Source organism: Saimiri boliviensis, chromosome 10 (genome assembly GCF_048565385.1).
Source record: "Saimiri boliviensis isolate mSaiBol1 chromosome 10, mSaiBol1.pri, whole genome shotgun sequence".
Classification (NCBI taxonomy): domain Eukaryota; kingdom Metazoa; phylum Chordata; class Mammalia; order Primates; family Cebidae; genus Saimiri; species Saimiri boliviensis.
This window is the reverse complement of record NC_133458.1, coordinates 42,847,045-42,871,486: the sequence shown is the minus strand read 5'-3', so window position 1 is coordinate 42,871,486 and position 24,442 is coordinate 42,847,045. Positions and strand designations below refer to the sequence as shown.

The window sequence follows — 24,442 nt, the reverse complement described above, 5'->3', positions numbered from 1 at the left end:
CCTAACTTGAAGTGATCTGTCTGCCTTGACCTCCCAAAGTGCTGGAATTACCAGTGTGAGCTGCCACACCCAGGGTTTTCTGGGATTTCTTATACTCTACTTAATTTAGCGATTTTCACTGGGCACTGTCTTAGTCCATCTGAAAAACTATAACAGCAAACCTAAGACTGGGTGATCTATAAATAGAAGCAGTTTATTCCTCACTGTTTTGGAGTCAAGGAAGTCCAAGATCAAGGCTCAGGCAGATTCAGTGTCTGATGAAGCCTTGCTCTCTGTGTCACAGATGGTGCCTTGTTGCTGTGTCCTCAAAAGGCAGAAGGACAAGATAGCTTTATTCAATCCCTTTTTCAAAGGCACTAATCCTATTCATGAGAGTGGAGCTCTCATGAATTAATCACTCCCAAAGGCATCACCTCTTAATACTATACTATTGCTGATTAGGTATTAAGATACGAATTTTGGGGAGTACCAACATTTAGACCCTAGCAAGCTCCTTCTAGATATTCTAAATAGAAGCATGAGAAAACTCAGAGAAGAATCAGTCCCTATCATTAGAGAAAACATTTGAAAGACTAAGCTTAGTTTTGTCACCATTTGTCATCCACGTGCTCTACTAAATCGGCCTCATGCTGTGCCTGAACTGTCCAGAAGTCCATGCTGAGATTACTGCCTGTACTAACTTTCTGCCCTCTCCAGGGCAGTGACTCAAGTTTGGCCTCACCTACCCCTGCTCTGTGATACCCAAAAGTATTTGTATGCTCTACCTTTATTTTACATTACATGAGTTAAAAGCTCCTTTCAAGTAAATTCATCTCTACCACTGTGCTAATTTTGAGGAGTAAGAGTGATGTTATCTGCTCTATCTTTTTCTCTACTTGACTTATGCCCATCTTGAAAAAAATTATCTTAAATTAGTAATATAGTTAAAAACTAAGATATGCATGTTGATATTCTGGTACCAAAGATATTCTTGATCCAGTAGTACCTCTCAAATCTTTTGTGTGGTCCAGTTCCTACCCACAACTCTGAAAGATAAGTGAGGGGAAGGGCTAGAGCCACCAATAACACCTCATCTTCCCTGTCCCTCAGATCCTAAAATTGGGAAAAGGTCAATTATAGGATAAAAGGGAAAACTCACAACTGAGGAGTGGCCACATCTACCTTGTTTAGATGCTTCAAAGAAGTTTTTAGTGCAGAAATAATTTTATGTCAGGGAAGTCCATAACTATTATGTGGACTGATCACTATATAACTATTGTCCTTAACAATTGAGATTAAGTATGCATCCTTTTACACAAAGGTTTTTTAGAGCAAATTTAGTAAAAATGATAACTTATTCTCTTACCTAAAACGGTCTCCAAATGAACCATAGTTAACCTAACAAGGCTTTAATAATATTGATTGAAACATGGAGTCATTTTGAGGGCTACACTCATCTGGCTACAAATCTGAAGAACCTGGGCACTTCTTTCAAATCGTTTCCCCTAAGCCCTGATCCTACAGAAGCAGTGCATCTGGGGTACAGCCTAAAAAATCTGTTTGTTTTAATAAGTACTTGGGTGATCCTGAAGCAAACCGTTTTTTAGAGAAACCCCTAAAACAGGAACTAAAAGCTTTCTTAATGTGTTTCTAAAATTAATGTAAATATTGGTCAATATGAAATAGCACTGAAACACTTCATATTTTAGAATTATGTATCAGAATTTCAGCTCATGCATCTAAGAGTCCAATAACTCCTGTTCTGTATAACTTCATTTCTGGTTTCTGGCCCCCATTCTTCTTAGGTCTTGAATACTTAACTCTTCCTGAAATTTTTCCAGAGTTATAGCATGGTTCTAGGATCTTATACAGGATCAAATATGAGGGAAAGGGGTCCATCTGGCTTTGGTCATAAGCACAGGTCTTTCTTCCTGGCCACGTGGCTCTGCACATTCCAGATCCTTTTCGCTACTTCTTTTGAGGTATTATTAATAGAACTCTTTGTGGCATCATATGGTCCCCACTGCCTGGACAGAGAAGACAGCCATTTCTACCTTCAGGTCTATGTTCCCTGGTCCCTCTCCATCCCCAGCATACTATCAAGAAGTCAGACTTAACTACGTCTCTGCTCTCAGTCTGACAAGTCTCTCTCTTCTTCACTTTATGGTATTTATGTGTCTCTAGATAAGTCTGTCTCACTTTACGCTTCTCCAAACATGGGTTTGTGCATATAATTCTATATCCATCCACAACACAAACCCAGCCAATGTAGGACTTCTGGAAACCCATGCCAGAAACAGCAGTGCACATCACACACTCTACACCAAAATACTTCTATGAGGCAGCAATAGGTACTTGCTGAATAGGAAATACAGGAGAAAAATACACACTTATGAAATATTATCAAAAGCCAAATTCAGGATTTAAAATTCAGTGTAACATAAAAATTTCGGTCAAATATTCTATACCTGGTTACAAGTTGATATTCATAAATATTTTATGAAAGATATCATTCCCATTTGATGAAATCACTTTCACCAATTTGAAACGTAACTTTACAGTGTGGAATCATTTGGTTGAAAGAATCAAAAACCTCTTGGTCATGGAAGAAGGCAGTCATTGGAAGGCATTATCAGGGACAACCAAGAATAAGAAACAGAGCAAAAAGCTGGGGCCTGGGAAGACCGACATTGAAAGTCAAAAATGAAGATTACTCCTTTCTTTCATAAATTATAGGTTCTCTCATCTTTGATTTTCTCCACATATGGCCTCAGTATTCTGACTTCTCTAAAGATTGCCTTATTCTGTTTCTTCATGGATTCTATAATTTGAAAATGGCTTTGACATTCCATTGTATTGGCTTCAATCTTGGCTTATAATGAATATTCATGCTAAACATACTATCATCATTCATCTGATTTAGCCTCTTCATGTCCCCACCACAAAAGGCTAGAAGGGAGAATAAGATTATCTCTATATCTGCCTACAACTCACTCAGGTTCAATGAACTGTACCCCAGGGATGGCCGATGGTTTGTGCATCTGCTCCTTCTGGCATCCGTGACTGGAACAGGTTCTCTTAAAAAAAAAAATAAGAGCTCGGTCAGGAGGCTATTAATGGTATGGTCACTAAATTTGGCATGCCCATCCTGAATTCTAAAAATAATATCTGGCACTTTTAAGTCTTCTGTATGTTATTAGGCATATATTAGTTTCACTACGGCCACAGAATGACACAAGTATGTCATTTATTATGTCGATAATATTATAGTAATTATGCGATAGTATATCATCTCTAACTTTACATCAATCTTATATCTATAGCCATGACTTTAGAAGCCAATTAACCAACTGAAAAATAAAAATAGAATAGAGTAAAAAGCTGTCCACCCCAAGTCAGCTCTTTTAGCATTCTATCTCAGTCAAACCAGATGTCACTCCAACGTTGAGTGTAACAGCCAATTTCAGTTAATGTCTATGGGTATAAAATGAATTCTGTCTTAATTTGTATCTCTTTTAGGCGGCCGTTCAGCCTTCTATAAATTATTTTTCACTACAAATTTTCTAAAAGTAGAAATAACACAAATTGATTTTTAAAAAGTCCTTTACCACTAGGTGGCACCAAATAGCCATAATTGATAGACTGTCTCCTACAGCCATACACCTGCCATTTAAGGATTATCATTTTTTGCTTAAAAAGAAAATATTTATAAAAATTAAAAACAAATTTCCTTCTTCATTAGAATAAGCAACACATATAATGCCTTTTTCTAAATAACTAAAATATACTATTTTTCCTTTTTAATAAATTGAAATATATTCATTTACGCTTTGTGTTAATTAAATTGGTGGTAACATTCTTTGTTGAATTTCACAATATGTTATTCATTTCTCCCATTAAATGCTTACAGTATTAGAAATATTTGTTTTTGTTTTGCTTATAAATATTTAATCTGACACTTTCTAGAGATTTTGATTTTGTTAAGATATAGATTCACTGAGTAATGGCCCTGTCATTACAGAATGTGCCTTTATTTTAACAGGGATGTTCTCAGTCCAAGGATGCATTTGGATTATGATATAGGTGCTGTGAAAAGAGATGCCTCTCCCTTACTACCCTTGCAAATTCTCCTCTAATACAGGGCTCACACACAACTTCACGTTTTTGTCACCTTGAGGTTTGACTACTGCCATGTCCTCTACCTTGGTTGACAGTGGAAGAGCCCTAGAATAATCAGCTAGTAGAGAATGTGACAGCTTGTCTGTTTAGCAATGCCAACCACACAGAGCACATTATACAGATGCTCTGTGCATAGCTCTGGCTTCCAACAGTCATTCTAGATGTTCATTTTAATTTATACAGCTCTCCACGGCCTAGGACTTCTAAGTAAGTTATATGACATACTCATTCCCTATCCTGGCAGTTAAGGCATGTTACCAGGTAGTTCCCAGATACAATGGTGAACTCACAAGTTACAGGTCCTTGACTCTACCACTCAATCTCATTTTCTGGCTTGAAAAGAGCTTTTTTTGTACAATACAAGATTTTCTTGAAAATATGGGTCCTTAAGTTAGATTCTATGAATAGTATTTATTCGTGTAGATGGAGATACTGTCTAGCAAAACAAAGGGTCATTTCAGTGTTCCAACTGATGAAAATAATATTTTAGCAGTAGGTATCTATTATAAAAGTTATAAGAAAAAATAAGTAAAATTAACAGAATAGCAAAAACTAGTTTAAGTGTAATGTAGTTTATTATGATTATCATTCAGCAAGCATGTTTTGAATATTGAGTATGATTAACATACTACATTAGAAACTGAAATACACTGCAGCAACTACATAAAACTATAATGTTATTAAATGAAAAATTGTAACAAATGTAAAATAAAAATATTGTTGCAAATTTTTCATTGGAATTATTCAATATCCTTCCAAATAACTTGCTGCTTTGGAAGCATATGAAATAAAGAAAGACAAATATCTCAACATTACAAATTGGCCTGAATTTCAAGCAACTAAAAAAGCTAGAAACCAAATTCAACATGAATAAATAAAAATAAATTCACTTGAATAACCTTAACATATAACAAATACATACTCTGGTATCTGTAATTTTCTCAATCAGAAACTAATCATCAGAAGAAAACAAGGGCTTAGCAGATACTGTATTTCAAATCTGTGCCTTTTATAGAAGGAGGCATTTTAAATCTATGTCCTGAAAAAAAGAAAATCAAATAATGACGATCTTCCCTTGACCATAATCTAGCTTGTTTTGGAGGGATTCTTGTGATTGCCCGCTTCCAAACATCAGTTAAGAAAAAGGCTCTAAGTTCATCAATAAAAAATAGAGTTAAAAATGGAAAGAATGCAGTAGGGAAATGAAATGTTAAAACTCACACATTTCTTGATTTTAATTATAATAAAATTGGTTTCTTTAATCAGAACGGTGAGAGTAAACACATTTTTTCACTGGCAATGAGATTACTTTGGCAAGAGTTATACATCGAAAATGGTAAAATATTCTGCATGAATAAAAACAATGTATATTAAGGAAATTTCAATTATTAAAACTCTTTAAGTTGTTGTGCAACAAGAGTTCTAGATCCTCTCTGAAGTCCCTTCTGTGTTTGCCATTTCTTTTTCTTTTAGAGACAGTGTCTCACTTTGTCACCCATGCTTGAGTGCTGTGGTACTAACACAGCTCACTGCAGCCTTGACTTCCTGGGCTCAAGCCATCCTTCCATCTCAGCCTTCCTAGTAGCTAGTTCAACTGTGCGTGTGCATCACTGCACCCAGCAATTTTTTTTTTTTTTTTTTTTTTTTTTTTTTTTTTTTTGGCAGAGATAGGGTTTCACTATGTTGCCCAAGCTGGTCTTGAACTCTTGGACTCAAGTGATCCTCCTGCCTCAGCCTTCCAAAGTACTGGGATTAGAGGTGGGTCAGATGGGTAATTGGGATTACCCAGCCTGTGTTTGTCACTTCTATCATCTTTCCTTTCAGTGTCAGTCATTACTTGTGGTTTTACCTTTTCTGAATAAGAAAATGGAATTATATTTGGTTTTCTGACTGTCTTCAGCCAGAATGGCCTTTCAGCAGATGGTTTCCCAGGAGTGATGGAAATGTATTGACAAAGTACATTTTTGAACACTTTCGCCTGATGTTTATTAAGATAACCAGGTGACATATTTATGTTTCAGTTTGGGTGTTATCTGTCTTCCACACAAGGCTGACACAGAGAAACTGACAAAGAATAAATATTGGTTACAACGGCCAAACTATGACTTATCTCTAAATCTGCATTATTAAAGGTAATATTATAATCTCACACACTTAAAAAAATCCTGAGAAGTAACTGATGAAATTTGTTCTGCCACAAAGTCACTTATCTCAATATTAGATTATACTTTACTACCATTTTTTGCATATAGGCTATAGAACTATCCAATGCTAAAACAGCAGACAAAAAGTATTATGTGTATGGGGGGGTTCCACAAACCCATCATCATTAATACATACATTTCAAATAGCCAGTATCACTGTGTCATTATTGACCTACTAAAAAACAAGAATTTCTGACCTAAAATATAGCCTTAAAAATATATCCAGAGATGGTTGAGCAAATTACCTGATTGAGTTCTCTACCTTTAATCCCTGTTGAATAATACTAATGGATAATATTTGTAGGGAATGCACTCAAAGTATCAGAGGCTATACTAAGCACTTTACATTCATTGTCTTCTGTTTTTTGTAAGACGCTATCAGTAGAGATTACGTATACAAATCTTGGCTATGATCACACATCTGACTGTCTTAGCTCTGAATCCCAACAGTTACACAAGATATTTTAAATCATTTCAGTATAGGGCTATATTTTAAATCATTTCACTGAATTTAATACCATGGTTTCTACATTAGTTTAATCTTTTTAACAAAGAAGTAATGATTTATTTTTAAATATTTTTAAATTATCTTTTTATATTTATTTTTAAATATTTTAAAATTATCTTTCATTGCTATGACAACCCCACTTTTTAGGTTCACTTAGTTTTGTCCTTCTTTTTTTTTTTTTAAGAGACACATTCTCATTATGTTGCCCAGGCTTGCCAGAAACAATCCTGGGTTCAAGAAATCTTCCTGCCCCAGCCTCTCGACTAACTGGGACTACAGGCCCAGGCCAATGTGCCTGGTTTATTTTTCTATTTATATAGCAATTAATGAATACATGTTTATTGGAAAGGATTTATGCAATAGCTATAAAATGTTAAAGTGCTGTCTCACCTCTGCATTCCAAGTTCCCATCTGAAAGGCAACATATACTAAAATTCTGTTGTCTGTAATCTAAGTTCTCTTGCTAAGAACTAACACACATACACATAAAAGTATAGTAGCCAGGCATGGTGGCTCACACCTGGAATCCTAGAATTTTAGGAGGCCAAAGCAGGTGATTACTTGAAAGCAGATGTTCAAGACCAGCTTGGGTAACAAAGCAAGACCTTAACTCTACAAAAAATTTTAAATATCAGCCAGGCATAGTGGCATACCCCTCTCGTCTCAGCTACTCCAGAGAGTGAAGTAGGAGGATAGCTTGAGCTCCAGAGTTTGAGGCTGCAGTGACTATGGTTCTGCCACTGCACTCCAACAGAGTGAGATGTCATCTCTAAAAACAAAAAGGAATATTTTGTGAAAACATTATTATATAATACCCATTCTTCCAGTAATTGTTGTTCAGTATTACATAATTTAGATGCAGCATATTCACTGACTCTCTCACCTACTTAACAAACATATAGTGCATTTTCATTTATCTTTTTCTATAATAACTCTAAAAGTGACATCCTTATATGTATATTACTGTGATACACATAAATCTTTCTTTAGATTCCTGGAAATTGACTTGTGTAGTCCAAAAGTCTGTCTGTCTGTCTATCTCTCTATCTAATCTATCTATCTGTCATCTATCTATCTTTTTTTGAGACAGTCTCATTCAGGAGTGCAGTGGCTCAATCTCAGCTCACTACAACCTCTGCCTCCCAGGTTCAAGTGATTCTTGTGCCTCAGCCTTGTGAGTATCCTGAGTAGTTGGGATTACAGGCACTCGCCACACGGCCAGCTAATTTTTGTATTTTTAATAGAGATGGGGTTTTGCCAAGTTGACCAGGCTGGTCTTGAACTCCTGACCTCAAGTGATCCACCCTCCTCAGCCTCCCAAAGTGCTGGGATTACAGGCATGAGCCACCATGCCCAGCCTTCTATATAGATATATTTTTGATAACTACCATCCAACTGATCTTTCAAAGTACTTTTATACTCTAACACTGTATCTACAATGCAGTTGTCTGTACTCTTACAAACAGTAAAACATATTAATTTTAGGGTTTGTTTTATATCATTTGACAATGTGATGGAAATTTATATTGGGTTGTTTTAATTTCTGTATGTATGAATACTGAAAAAAATATTCAATAAAGATAGTTAAACTAAATGTTTGTGTCCCTTCCAAAATTCACAGGTTGAAATCCTAATCCTCAATGTGCTGGTGCTGGGAGCTAGACCCTTTGGAAAATGATTAAGTCATGAGGATGGAGTCCTTGTGACTGGAATGAGTATCCTTATAAAGGGCATCCCAGAGACCTCTCCTGACCTCTTTGTGCCATGTAAAGACACAGTGAGAAGTTGGTGGTCTGCAACTCAGGAGAGTGCCCTCACCAGAACCCAGTCATGCTGGCACCCTCATCTCAGACCTCCAGACTCCAAAAAAGTGAGAAATAAGTTTCTGTTGTTTAAGCTGCCCAGTCTATGGCACACTGTTATAGCAGCCCAAATTAAAACAATTGGTGGCTGGGCGCAGTGGCTCACACCTGTAATCCCAACACTTTGGGAGGCCAAGGTGGGCAGATTACAAGGTCAGGAGATCGAGACCATTCTGGCTAACATGGTGAAACCCCGTCTCTACTAAAAAATACAATATAGATACATAGATAGATAGATAGATAGATAGATAGATAGATAGATAGATAGACAGACAGAAAAATAGATAGATATCTGGATGTGGTTGCACGCTCCTGTAGTCCCAGCTACTCAGGAGGCTGAGGCAGGAAAATCGCTTGACCCGGGAGGCAGAAGTTGCAGTGAGCTGCAATTGCACCTCTGCACTCCATCATGGGACACAGAGTGAGACTTATCTCAAAAAAACGAACTATTCTCTAACTTCGTATATAACTAGGTATGGCCCAAATGTAATTTGTTTACACAGCACAGTAATTTCTTTTACAGTTTATATATTTTGCCAATGTTTAAATATTAAAAATGTTTACGTAAAAATACAGATTTACAGTGTCTTTCAAAAGATCTAGCAGCATTAAGTCTATATTTTCAGTGACGCAGTCACAGACACCAAGCAGTAGCTATATGGTCTAAGGGATGCTTTATTTCATTGCCCTCATCTGGCCTAAATTTCTCACTTTTATTTCCTACAAAGTCATTAGACAACCAGACTTAGCTTCCCCTGAGCTAACCCAGCCACCAAGTCAGATAGGCGGCTCTAGAAAGGGAAAACGCAACAAACCAAAAATGCTCATGTTTTATTTTACTTGGTTTGCGTAATAGTGGAGTATTTTAAATTTCATTATGGAAATTTTCACAGAAGCAAGGAGAATATTATAATGAAGCCCCATGTAAATAGCAGCCAGTTTTAACAAGTATAAAAATTTGGCCATTTTTAGTTATTTTGTGGTCCTTGTTAAATGTATGAGATGCATATGTGCTAAGAGACATTTTTACACACTGACTGTTTTTTTACTGTGCACTATGGTTCCTACAAGATACTTTATGATTGGCAAATCGTTCACTAAATCTTTCAACAACTCTTTACTGATAAAGAAGACTTCCTTTATTCAAATGTCACTGTGGCCAAATTTAAATTCAACTCCAGGAAGAGATTTTTTAAAGTTCTATAAGAGGATATTATTATAATTAAAAGAGCACAAATAATAATAGATATTTGGCCGGGCGTAGTGGTTCACCCCTGTAATCCTAGCACTTTGGGAGGCTGAGGCGAGTGGATTGTCTGAGCTCAGGAGTTCAAAACCAGCAGCCTGGGCAACACAGTGAAACCCAGTCTCTACTAAAATACAAAAAATTAGCTGGGCGTGGTGGTATGCACCTGTAATCCCAGCTACTCAGGAGGCTGAGGCAGGAGAATTGCTTGAACCAGGGAGGCGGAGGTTGCAGTGAGCTGAGATTGCACCATTGAGTTCCAGCCTGGGGGACAGAGAGATTCCATCTCCAAATAATAATAATAAAATATTAGACATTTTTTAGTATATTATATTTCTAGGCCCTCTGCCACAGATTAACATACATTACTTTATTATAACAATCCAGCCAAATAGATATTAGCCCCAATTTTATAAAAGGGAATATCGATTATCAACATCCAAAGTTTTATAATGGAATAATTTTATTATTTTACTGACAGATCGTTTCTCCTCAGAAACATTATAGAAGTGAAATTTTATTTATTTATCTATTTCTCTTTTTCTTTTTTGAGACAGAGTTTCACTCTTGTTGCCCAGGCTGCCGTGCAATGGCATGATCTGGGCTCACCCAACCTCTGCCTCCCAGGTTCAAGCGATTCTCCTGCCTCAGCCTCTCAAGTAGGTGGGATTACAGGCATGTGTCACCACACCCAGCTAATTTTGCATTTTTAGTAGAGACAGGGTTTCTCCATGTTGATTAGGCAGGTCTCGAACTCCTGACCTCAGGTGATCCTCCCGCCTCCTCGGCCTCCCAAAGTGCTAGGATTACAGGAGTGAGCCGCCGCACCAAGCCAAAAGTGAAATTTTAAATACATCTATTAACCTTGGACTATAGAATTAATTTAAAAAATTTTTGGTCTAGATAGTACTAGACAGGCATTAATGTACTCAAGTAGGTTGTAGCTCTTCCAGGTAAATAGGGAGTAGGCACAGGGGGACTGCCTGTTTAAAAAAAATAATGCTATAGGACCTAGAATCTCATAATATCTAAAATGTCCAAAATGCAATTGCAAATTATATATTATACCAAGAAGGAGGAAAATCACAACATGAATGAGGAAAACTATCAACAGACAGCAATGCCAAGATGAACCATATATTATTAGAATTATCTAACAAACATCTTAAAGAACATCACAAAAATAGTTCAACAAGTACTTGTGAATTATTGAAACAAATGAAACAATAGAAAGTCTCAGCAAAGAAATGGAAGCTATTTTTAAAAAAAGAAAATGGAATTTATAGACTTGAAAAATGTAAAAACTGAATTACAGAGGTGGCAGTGAGCCAAGATTGTGCCACTACACTCCAGCCTGGGCGACACAGCAAGATTTTGTCTTGGAAAACAAACAAACAAACAAACAAACAAACAAAAAACACTGGATGGGTTCAGTAGTAACACAGAGATGATACAAGGCAAAATCATTGAAGTTAAGAAGAGATCAGTAGAATTCACTCAATAAAAACAAGCAAAATAGACTGAAAATATAAACACAGTTTCAGATACCTGAAGGGCAATACAAAAAAAGCTAATACTTGTATCACTGGTTTCCAAGAAGCAGAGAAGGGGGCACAATAAAACTATAGAACTATCTGAATAAACAGTGACTGAAAAATCCCCAAATTTGGTAAAAAGCATGAATTTACAGGTTAAAGAAAATGAATGATTAAAAAAAAAGAAAAGAAAAGAAATCCACGTGAGGATACATCATAGTTAAATTGCTACAATAAAAGACAAAGAAAAAATCATGAAAGCATGCAAAGAAAACTCATTACCTATAAGGGAATGCCAATTTACCAGACAATGGATATCTCATCTGAAATTATGGGGTCGTAAGGAAGTAACACATTTTTCAAGTACTGAAAGAAAAAAACCTTTAACCACGATTAATTTTTCCTGCAAAAAATATTCTTTAAGAAAAAAGGAAAATAAAGGCATCCTCAGGCAAAGGTAAATTATGAGAATTTTTGCTAGCTAACCTACCCTTAAATGTTTAGAGGTAGTTCTCCATACAGAAAGGAAATAATAGCAAAAGACCTAGAACATAAGAAAGGAAAGATAAATGTCAGAATGTTTTAAAATGTGGGATAAATTTAATATGTATCTTACTTCATATCAGTTTCTTGAATTAATTTTTATGGTTGAAATACAAATTAAAACACCAACTAATATGGTCTTCAACATACGTAAAGAAAATACTTAAGACGCTTTTATTTGAAATGTGGGTGTGGCACTAGTCTTCTAAAGAAAATCATTATTTAATATACAAGAACGCCACACAATTTCTTAAAGAAGTTACATAAGTGTGAACTGACATGAAGAGAGTCTACAAAATCAAAAAAGTCCTTTAGACTTCCATATTTCTATGGGCAGGAGGAAGGCTGAGAACTGAGACCACTGCTGTGTGTCAAATATAACCCATTCATTCATTCATTCATTTTAAAAGGTAACTTATGGAGAACAAAACCAAGAAACCAGAGAAAAAATCTAAATGTTTCAGAGGATCTTTCCCAAAAAGCAAGTATAAGCACAAACCAAGGGATTGCCAATATATGTTAGGCTGGATTTCAGAATCACTGTGGATCAGTGACTGACTGGTATTTGCCTTTTATTTTCCTCTTCTTTGAACAAAGGTGTCTATTGTAACTATCTTGTCTTGTCATTGTATGTTATTTGTGTGCTGGTGGAGAGGGTCATATAACTTGTGTCTTTAGTTCACAGGCTTTCAGATCGAGAGAAAAACCTACTTAAGGAGCTGTATCTGAAGAATCTCACAAGAAAATCTTGTCCCCATGTCTGCCTTGTTTGCACATGAGATGGGATATGGGGATGGATAAAGGTGGTATATTTCAGCTTGGGTGACTGCACAATGCAGGCAAGGCCCTCAGAGTTCAGGATGGAGTTGGGATAGGAAGAGAAGGGGTGAAACCCAGGTATCAGGGGTTGGCCTTGCCCTCACTGCAATATCCCAATGCTAAACTGTGAGGAGTCAACAAATATAAACGCAAACAGTTTCTTAGTCATTATTACAGTATATTTGCCATGGAGGAAACCAAGACCTTATTTTATTTAAAAGTTTGTTCACTTGATCTGTAACTGTTAATTTTTACTCTTATCCAGCCCTCACAAATGTTGGAGCTGGGCTTAAGGATAGTGGAGCAATGATTTAAACTACGACTGCAGAATCTATTTCCACACAGCCTAATTTCATGAGAGCCCTTGACATATTTCAAAACTCTGTGTGTGTGTGTGTGTGTGTGTGTGTGTGTGTGTTTAATATATATCTCACTACATCTCCCATTGTAGCATATTCCAATATAATTAGTGTATTCCATTGGAATACACTATTCCAATAGAATATAACAGGATATGTAATAAGTACATATGATATGCATAGGCAATGAGTGCACACACACACAAACACACATATATAATGCTTATGGAGAAAACATATTCTTGGGAAATTAATTAACTGATTAACAACAAAAATATTTCAGATAATGATAAGGTGCTATAAAGCATAGCACAGTGAGCAAGAATGATGAGGTGGTATAAAGAATGGAAAATAATACAATTCAACATCTCCAAAATTATTTTATATTATCATTTCTAGAGAACTACTCCCAATTAGAGGCACCAAAATTCTAAGAAGACATAAAGTAAAACAACTCATGTGAAAGAAATGGGATAGTAAAGGATTGAAAGGACATAGTTCAAGGAATGGGTGAAAGAAATGGTGATATTTAGACTGAAAAAGGAAATAGTCAAAAGTGGAGCATGAAAATTAGATTTAGACATTTGGAAAGTTGTCATGAAATGGAGAAAAATTTTATGTTTCACATAGAAAGGACCAAACTAGAAAGAATAGGGAAAAAAAGAGAAAATATGCATTTATCGGATCTTCACTAAGTGCCAAGCACTATATGCTGCTTTGTAAATATTTAATTTTATGTTTTCATTATTTTTTTGATAATTTTCTTTTTAGATTATAAATTGACAAATTATAATTATATATATTGATAGGATATAAAGTGATGTTATGATACGTGTACACAAGATAAGAGGAACAGGTTTAATTTGTTAAGATTGAGAACAAAGCATGTTAATAATTGAGTGCTGATAATATAGCTCACAATCGAGGAGTATAATTTTAATATTGCTAAAGAGCAAATTTCTAAAGTAAATTTCTTGCAAAATATGTTAAATATTTGAGGTGACAAGTATGTTAATAAGTTTAATAAATTCATATTTTAAATAAAAATCAAAATGCTATTTTGTATCTTATGAATATATATACAACTATAATTTGTCGATATACATTAAAAATAAATATGTAAAAGACAAATCAAGCTAGCTAACATTTACCACCTGAAATACTTACAATTTTTTGCAGCAAGAACACTGGAAAAATTACTGTTAGAAATTTTAAAATATACCATTTATACGTTATTAACTATACTCGCCATGCTGTGCAATTAATATCAAAAAATTTATTTCTCCTGTGTAACTGAAACTTTGTATACTTTGGCCAATTATCTCCCCATTTTCCTCACCCCTAGCCTCTGGTAACTATCATTCTAGTCTCTGTTTCAGTGTGTTTGTTTTAGATTCCACATGTAAGTAAGATCATGCAATATTTCTCCTGCTGTGCCTGGCTTATTTTAAACAGCACAACGTCTTCCAAGTTCATTAATGTTGTTGCATATGATGGAATTTTCTTCTTTTTAAAAGCCAACTAGTATTCTATTTCATATTTTCATTATCCATTCATCCACTGATGGATAATTTCTTTTATTCCTCTTCATTTACTGGGGAATAGAGGTCAACAAAGTCAAGAACCATGCCTAGATTCACACGGGCAATGAGTAGTGATGCTGGATTTTGGCCTTGAAACTTTTCCAAAAATAATGTTCTTTCTTCTGCATTGGCTTCATGTAAAACATTACTTTCTAACTTCTAGAAGTGTTTCACCTTGTAAAGTTGTGGCCTTCCAAACACGGGAACTGTTAGTAAAGAGATTCCCTGTTTAGAAAGTAACTTCTAAGGCCCCCAACAACTATATAAGATGGCAATTTCCAGTAAGTGAGTTAAAAAGTCATGGCCTACAGCATCCTATCCAATTGATAGGAACTCTTTACATCAGTTCAGTTGACTTCACAGGATTAGCAAATCATCTCGTATTAGAGACCTTGGCCCTACAGGATTTGGAAGCCTGTCCCGTAGGTGGAAAACTCTGAAACAGAATGGAAGTACTGTGAGACACCAAAGGGAGTAGCCTCAAAACAAAGTTACCTAGTTCATAGTTTTGAGTGGGACCAGATTACAAAACATTTTTCCAATTCCAATATGGTTTTTAGTTGTCAAAGTTGAAATTATCCAGTGAAATCAGCTCTAAATATTTGATGCCCAGGATGAAGAAAAAATATATTTTGTAACAACAGACTCATTAGATTATCAAAATAAATGACTCATTTTATAATGATCTTCTTAAATTGGACACAAACAGAATATTTCAGATTTCACATTGCTTTTGTCTATCAGTGATGACTCATGTTTCCACATCAAGTAAAATTATCAAAAAACTATGTATCTTCAATAAGATGTTCTTTTCAGTTGACGAATCTTGATATATTCCCTTTAAATGTTAGTTTCAAATCTATTGTGAGTCTTATTTAAGCAAAAATTAATTTTTCAGTCATTTAAAAAATCTAGCTGTTCAATCTAATACTAAATTTTTTGTAGTTAAGAACTATATGGTGTGATTTTGTGCTGTTTAATATAGTATCTCTTTTTAATTGTTTTAAAATTATATACCATTAATATTATTCAGTGACTATTTTTAACATATTATTGGACTGATGCAAAGAAGACAGTAATCAAATTTCTTTTATAATTTTAATTTTAGATTTAACTTTACCTTTGCAAAGTTAAATAATCCTACTTGCTACAGTTTCTCATCATCACACAATTGAGTCTTAACACATCTTTAACCACACTTTTCCTTTCATTGGCCTTCTTAATTACAGGTTTTAAGTAAAATGAACAAAACTAAGGTTGAACCTCACTTAGCTAAGGAGATTGGTCTAAATCGTGACACAAAGTAACTTGGTTTGCTAATTTCATAAAATTAATAATGCTAGTTAGAAAAAGTTGAGTGATGTAACAGAAGGAAAATTAAGGTAGTTTGCCTTTAGTTCCACTTAGGTTTGTAAATATGGCATTCAAAAGGCCAAATGGAATCCAAATGCATATTAATTTAACAATTAATGAGCAGAAGACAGAATGGGGAAAAATCTTCTAAAAGACTGTCAATGCATTTTTGTACTTTCTACCATTCTCCTAACTTTAATTTGTAAGGACACTTTTCATCACACTTTTAAATTAGCCTAGATTCTATAAATTTTTCTTTTTCATTAATTTTGCCTGCAAGGTATACAGCTGCCAAATATTTCATGTAGCAATTTTATATTATCAAGTCACATATAATAAAAGGAAAATAATGTTTTAAATTCACCACACAGAGACACACATCCCTCATGATTTAGCAAAAAAGTTTTTACAAATACTGTTAGCAATAGATCAGGCTAAAATCATTAAAGTGTGACAAAATAATTCTTTAGTTATTAATAATTATATTAAAATGCAAACAGAACATATATTAAAAATACAGGCATGTTACTATCCTCAAACACTCAGGTAGAAGCAGCATTAATATAAGTAGCAGAAAGTTAGAATCAACATTATCATACATTCAATATAGAAATATATATTGATTGTCTACTAAGTGCTCTGCTAGGTCATGGAAACATATTGATGAAAAACAGTTTCCGTAGTTGAAAGGCTTGCCTTCCAACAAAGATGCAGACGTGAACAGATGATTTCTAAAACCACATGCTATAACAGAGGCTCCAAATATGTGGTCTGCAGACCAGTGTCATCAGCATCTCTTGGGAACTTAGACACGCAAATTCCATTTGCACTAAAGACCCACTGAATATCTCTGGGAGATTTGAATAAAGTTTTAGAACCACTATACTACAAACTTTGGTTATCCACAGTGAATAAAATCTATGACTAGAGATACTGTTGCTTAGGAAATCTTTAACGGTGTTACAAAGGAAGTGTCACGTATCTCAGGAAATGATGTTCCTTTTTTAGTTCCTTTTCGGGCAGGATGAGACTGCCTAGCAATGAAGCGTTAAAAGATCTTTCAGCTAGGCATGGTGACTCATGCCTGTAATCCCAGCACTTTGGGAGACTGAGGCAGGCAGATCACCTGAGGTCAGGAGTTCGAGACCAGCCTGACTAACACGGAGAAACCCCATCTCTACTAAAAATATAATATTAGCCAGGCATGATGGTGCATGCTTGCAATCCCAGCTACTCAGGAGGCTGAGGCAGGAGAACCGCTTGAACCCGGAAGGCAAAAGTTGTGGTGAGCCGAGATCCTGCCATAGCACTCCAGCCTGGGCAGCAAGAACGAAACTCCATTTCAAAAAAAAAAAAATCTTTCATCTTCCTAGGACACAGACATAACCATGTATATAACTAAGAACTCTCAGTGATCAGTAAATAGAGATGTGAAAATGGAAGCAGGCAGCACCTATAGGCAATCACTTTGCAAAAGCTATCACACAGCAAGGTGAAGCACACAGAAGGTGACCTGACTAAACATTCCACCTTATCAAGCAGAAATTGGAGACCATCACCACTATCCAGCTTATTCTTGTGTAGTAAAAAATTTTGGCTTGCTCAACGAGTGGTCTGATATTTGTCCTTGGCTTCTGGAAGGTAATCTAGATCATGCTTGATAGAAATGCCCTTGTTTAAGAGAGGAATTAGCCCCAGTGTGTCTTAGGATGAAGTCAGCCATACCCAATAGTCTTAGGGACTGGCCACACAGGAAGACTAGCCATGGAGTCTCTAGGTCACACAATATCAGTCAACCTGGAGGCTGAGATCAACGATATGTGGTGATCAATCATGTCTATTTAATGAAGTCCAATACAAACTCTAAATACTAAAGTTAATGTGAGCTTCCTGGTTAGCAATACTCCATTGATACTGTCACACACCAAATGCCAGAAAACTCCATGGGGAGAGAACTATGACAATTCATATTTGGAACCTACTTTGACTTTGCCCTATGTTTCTCTTCATTTTGCTGACTTTAATCTATAATCTTATTCTGTAATAGACCATAAGCAAGAGTATATTCACTGCCAGTGAGTTTTATGTGTTACACTAGCAAATTGTCAGCACTCTGGGTAGTTTGGGGAATCTCTGCAAACTTGCAATTGGTATCAAAATTGAGAGAAATATTGGAGACAGTGACTTCTAACCACACAGTTGGCCCTAGCTTCTTGCAGTTGGTTTCTGTGAAGTGGGATTTACTGGAACAACCCTGACTCATTGAATCATGTGGTTTGGGAAGAAGGATGAGAGGGTGCATAGGATGAATTTTTGATTTCACAAAGGCCCAGAGTCATATGGTATAAAACTACAGCTGTGCAATGAACTGGAGGTATTATAAAAGTCACAAATAGAATTTAGAACTCCCAGGAAGTTGGTTCACTAGATGCATAAGAAAATGCAAGTTAACAAGAAACAAGTGAAATACACAATGGCTTGGTCATTGTTTTCTCTAACAGCTAAAATAAAAGTAAGGAAAAACGGGGCAGATCTTAATGATGGAACAAGCATGGATTCTGGCTAGTTCAAGCTATACCCACTGGCCTCAGGGACCCAAAATTTAGGTAAAATGAAATTGAAAGTAAAAGAAAATTTGGGGGTGGACTCCGATGCTGGGACCTGCTTGGAACCCAGCCTTTCCCAGCAACAGACACTAGACTTAGAGCTGCTTCCAAGGCCAGGGGATGGGGACAGGGGAGAAGTGGGTGTGATTTGGTGGGGAATGTGCTGAAATAGCAGATAGTGAAGGTTAGGCTGATTCACAAGAGTAGAGAATGACCAAGTGGAGAGTCAAGGAACTCATCCCAGCATTGTGGAAATCTCTAAATGTTACAGTAGGTATCTAGTCAGGCATGAGCAGGATAGAAGAGCCCCCTACCAACCCACCCACCAGAAATGTCAGGCAGCCATTAGCTGATGGTTCAGTAGTTGTCACATTGCCTCTCTAAAAATAATAACTGGTAGTTGGGGGCTGGGGTCACCCCCAGGAGGCAGGACTGAACCCCTCACCAGGGTTATTCCCCAGCATCCTTTGGCCTGAGTCACCCCCTGCGTGCTTTGACCAGGGCAGCTGCCTATTCTCCAGACAATTTGAGAATGGGGGGGTCCAGGGTCCCCCTTGCTGGTACCCCTCTTTTTGTTCTTCCATCTGTGCCTGTTCCTTCCACAACCCAAGGCGTAGCAATTTCCTCATGGCCCACAGTTGTCACACTAAAATGATAATTGGTCACAGGGGTCAGGAAGAGACAATTTCCCTAGAGATAAAAACACTTAAAATGTGTATTCAGAAGTTTCTAATAAAATATCAGGAATTGGGCGACTGAGCTCAAGCATGTGCATTAAGAAACGAAGTGGTGGAGTCTGACCTTCCAGGGGCAGTCCACCAGAAAAGGGAAGAAAGCCTCAGGTGAGCATGCCTACAGCTTCCTAAACACACTGCACATGTTCACCTCCCTGGCACAAGGAGGGTGCCATGGATACAGGCAGCTCACCCAAAGAAAAGAATGAAGGAAAAGGGGTGCAAATGCCAGAAGTAGGCTAGCATATAAAGTCCTAGGATCAAGGTTAAACAGGGCACTTGACCTCCACCCACTTGGATCTCTTCCAAGTATACTTTATTTTCTTTCTTGCTCTAAAACTTTTTAACAAACTTCCACTCCTGCTCTGAAACTTGCCTCAGTCTCTTTTTCTGCCTTATGCCCCTCAGCCAAATTCTTTCTTCTGTGGAGGCAAGAATTGAGTTTGCTGCAGACTTGTACAGATTCACACTGATAATTCAGGTATTCCCACCCCCTAACATATTTGGTGCCATGATTCAGATTGTTCCCTGGCGGTAAGAGGTCTCTATGCCTTACCTTCTTTGGCTGGAGGTGTCCAACTCCCACACACAGTTTTATTCTCCCCATTCTGTCTCTCCTGCTTATTAACCAACCTCCGAATAATTCTTTTTGGCCATAAGTGACTCTGCTAGCCTCACCCTGCCTAGCCCCCACCACTGATTTCTCACCTCACATGGATGGATGGCTCGCAGGAGTAGGAAGAACATTAGGGTCGACACTGAGGAGATTTGAAGCATTGATAGCCCTCCTGGACAGGAAGCTCGCAAGAGTGGTGAGGCTAAGGCCTAAAACCATGCGATATCTAGGGCTTCCTGTCCTTTTTACAACTAAAATCGGCTCTTTTCCAAAAACCTGTACCACCAGCTCTCCTGTTTCCTCTGCGTGTGTTCTGAAATGGTCCTGCGCACCTGCCAGACCATGCGCCTCAGAGACAAGTCTGCCTCATCTTAGTATATCCCCTGTAGGATATAAGAATTCAATAGTTGATGGAATTTAGGTGAAAGTTTGGATGGAAACTGGAATCTTTAAATGGCTTTATGTGAAGTGTTTGTATCTCCTTTACCTGAATGTGTTATGGTAATGGATACCGTATTTTAATGACGAAGGTTTCCAATACAGAAGACATGTAAACCCACCTTTCTGCCAATATTGATTGGACATGTTAAATAAGAATCAATAAGGTTACCTAAACCACACAGTTGTTAATTTATAACAGTTTAGAGTATCTGTACTACCAAAAAAAAAAAAAAGCGATTATAGACAAATGGTCTGTTACAATAGCTATGTGTGGACATGGCCTGGGACTTGGTGAAAGCCTGTAAGTACTATTCAGAGATATCCACTGGGATTTGGAACCACAAAATATCCATTTGAGAGACAATTACTAGCATGCTATTGGATATTAATTGAAACTGCTCCTATGACGGAAGGACATAAAATAATCCTGAAATCTGAACCACCATAATGTCTTAAGTAATCGCAAAGAAATGCTCTAATGGGAAGGTCAGTGTCCAGAAAAATGCCATAGTAAACTGGAAAAGAACTGTTTGTTTTATAAGTGGCAGTTACAAGGTGAATGTACAGTATTCTGTTTGGAAGTCTACCAATCTGATCAAAGAAGGTATGATGGGTAATTGTATCTGTCAACATGGTAGGCTGTGGTGCCTAGTTGTTTGACAGAATTCTAGTCTTTACGTTGCTGTGAGGGTATTTTCCAGATTTGATTAATACCTATGATCAATTGACTTTAAGTGGCTCACCCACCACAGTATGAGTGGGCCTTGTCCAATCAGCTGAAGGTCTTCATGACAAAAACCTGAGGTTTTCTGGATAAGAAGAAATTCTGTCTTAAGACTACAGCATCAACTCTTGCCTGAGTTTCCCTTCTGCTGGCCTTTCCTGTGTATTTCATACTAGCCAGTCTTCACAATAACACTAGATAACTTGAAATTTCCTTCTTACCTGATGCAATGGATTCAAGACCAGGGCTGCAACTGTGGGTACAGGAAGCAGAGTTGATCCTTAAGTAAGGAAACTGGAATGGTACTTGTTAACACTTTTGTCGGAATTTCTAGGGCCTATGTATTTATCCCATCTGGCAAAATTGTGGTTGACAATAAATGTGCTTATATTGTGTAGTGGGTGAGGTCACTGACTGGTTCTGGACCTATGTAACCCTACTCTAAATGACTAGAAACAAACTGAGTGGGAGGAATTTGCTAGACTAGCATTGCTGCTGGCAATCTGGACCAGCACCTTGGCAGAACCTAATATCCCTTCCAAAAGTAGAAAGGTTTAGCTATGTATGTAGAGAAGTAATAGTAGCTGAGGGCAAGGAAATTAATAAATGGGTCATATAATGACAAAAAAATCCAATTTTACATTAACATCTTGAAAGAGGCCCAAAGCAAGAAATGATATTGTGAGAAATGAAGTTTTTATTTAAGCTGCTCAGCCCATTTTTGTTTTGGTAACCCAAATGGACTAAGGCAGAAACTAGTTCCAAGTAGGTGGGGGGAGGGGGGCAGGGGGTGCTATGACAAATGCCTAGAAATGTAAAAGCAGATTTGGAATTAGGTAATGCATAGAGGCTAAACGAGTTTTGAGGTGCATTCCAGAAAAAGCCTAATGGCCATGAATGAAGTTTTGTAAGCCATTTGATGAGACCTCAGATGGAAATTAAGAACATGTTATTGGAAACTGGAGCAAAGGTGATCCCTTTTCTGAAGTAATAAACAACTTGGCTGAATTGTGTTCATGTTCTACTGTTTTATAGACTGTTTCAGAGAATTGTGTTTGCATTCTTAGTGTTTGTCTAGTGTAGGCAGAACTTGCAAGCAACAAAATTGGATATCTAGCTGAAGAGATTCTAAGCAAACTGTTGAAGGTATGCCTTGGCTTCTTCAGACTGCTTATAGTAAAATTTGAGAAGTGAAAATGACTTAAGGATGTAAGTGTTAAGCAAAGAGGAAGCAGAAAGTATAATTTTGGAAAATTCTCAGCCTATCCATATTGCAAAAAAAAAATGAGAAAGAATGTTTGGAAGAGAACATTAAGGGTGTGCTCAACTGACTGTTTGATAATATGATAAGTATAGAGGCAAACTACGGACTGAATCAACCATCTCAACAAAAGCTAGTAACGGTGATAGAAGACTATACAAGAAGAAACACTGCCAAGCTGGGACTAAAGGAAATAGAGAAGTAGGACACATTTAAGATGACTGTCAGACTTCTCAGACCCTACAGGACCAGGTCACTGAACTATGCAGCTGCTGCTATGGTTTGAATATGTCCCTTACAAAATTCATCTACTGAAACTTAGTGGCCAATGTGACAGTATTAAGATGTGACTAGATCATAAGGGCTCTTCTTTCGCTGATTGAATGCAAGCCTTTATAATAGAGGCTTAACAGTGTGTTCAGCCTTCTTTTCCCCTTTCGTATTTTCTACCATGTAAGGACACAAGTTCCTCCCCTCCAGAGGATGCAGCATCAAGGTGCCATTGTAAGGAGATACTGGGACCCTCACCAGACACCAAACCTGCCAGTGCTTTGATCTTGGACTTCCCATCCACCAGAACTGGGAGAAATAAATTTTTAGCCTTTATAAATTACCCAGTTTCTGGTAATTTGGAATAGCAGCACACACTAAGACTGCCACAGACATGTACTATTCTTTAAGCCAGGAGAAGAAAGACCTCCGAGATGATTCAGAAATTATCAGGGCTGCCATTCCCATCACAGGCTCAGAGTGCACAGGCCCAGGAATTAAGGCTGCCTCCACCTCAGTTTTAAAGAAGGAATCAATGCTCAGTGGAGCCTGGTGGAGTAACCATCCCACTCATCCCAACACAGAGGTGTGGCATAAGCAGAGCCACTGCAGAAAGCCATAATGTGGCTAGTGCCCCCATTGAACTGTGGGGGTGATGCTGCTATCCCTGAATGTCTAGAAGGCAGGTCCTCTGCCACTGTAGTCCTGGAGCACAAAGTGTAAAGCCAAAGATTATACTTGAGCATCAAGATTTCATGTGGTTTATCTTGCTAGATTTTGGATTTGCTTGGGACTTATCATCTCTTCCTTCTTTCTCATTTCTCCCTTTTGGAATGGGAATGTCTACCCTATGCTTGTCCCATCATTGTATTTTGGAAGCAAATATCTCATTTGGTTTTATAGGTTCACACCTGGAGTAGAATTTTACCCAGGATGAATCATACCTTGAGTATAACACATATCTGATTTAGATAATTTTCAGATGAATCTTTGGACTTGAGACTTTAGAACTGATGCTGTCATGAGTTGACTTTGAGGGTAGTTGGGATGGAATGGATGTATATTTCATGTGAGAAAAACAAATTTGGGGAAGCAGTACAATACAAGGGAATGAATATTTGTGTCCCCCAAAATTCATTTATTGTAAACCTAACCCCAATGAAGTGATATTAGGAGTTGGGGCCTTTTGGAGGTGATGAGATCATGAGAGTGGAGCCCTCATGAATGGGGTTAATGCTCTTATAAAAGGGACCCACATAGCTTTCTCCCCCTCTTTCCATCAAGTGTGACACACTGCATAGACAGCTGTCTATGAACCAAAGAAGTGGGTTCACCAGACACTGAATCTCTCAATGTCTTGATCTTGAATTTCCTAGCCTTCAGAATTGTCAGTAATAAACTTTCTTTGTTTAAGCCACTCAGTCTATGGTATTTCATTAAAGCAGCTCAAACAAACAAAGACAGTAATCATCAGCTAATTTCTATGCCTAAATAGTTCTATACATGTTTATCATAAAACACAAATAACAGTAAAGCCCAGGAAAAAAACTATGAAAAATAATGAAATTTTTTGTAGGCTTTGTAGGCTAGGTTGGTTTTTTCTTCAAATCTATCCCTACC

At 37.1% G+C, this 24,442-nt stretch overlaps 1 long non-coding RNA gene across 1 annotated transcript in view; it reads right to left on the bottom strand.

Annotated features, from left to right (window-relative positions):
• Positions 1-24,442, bottom strand: part of LOC141580172 (uncharacterized) — a 143,102-nt gene that overhangs the window by 95,725 nt on the left and 22,935 nt on the right. Inside the window, exon 5 of the long non-coding RNA XR_012512262.1 lies at positions 2,974-3,056. This is a non-coding gene — a long non-coding RNA (uncharacterized LOC141580172). The remainder of the gene's footprint in view (positions 1-2,973; positions 3,057-24,442) is intronic.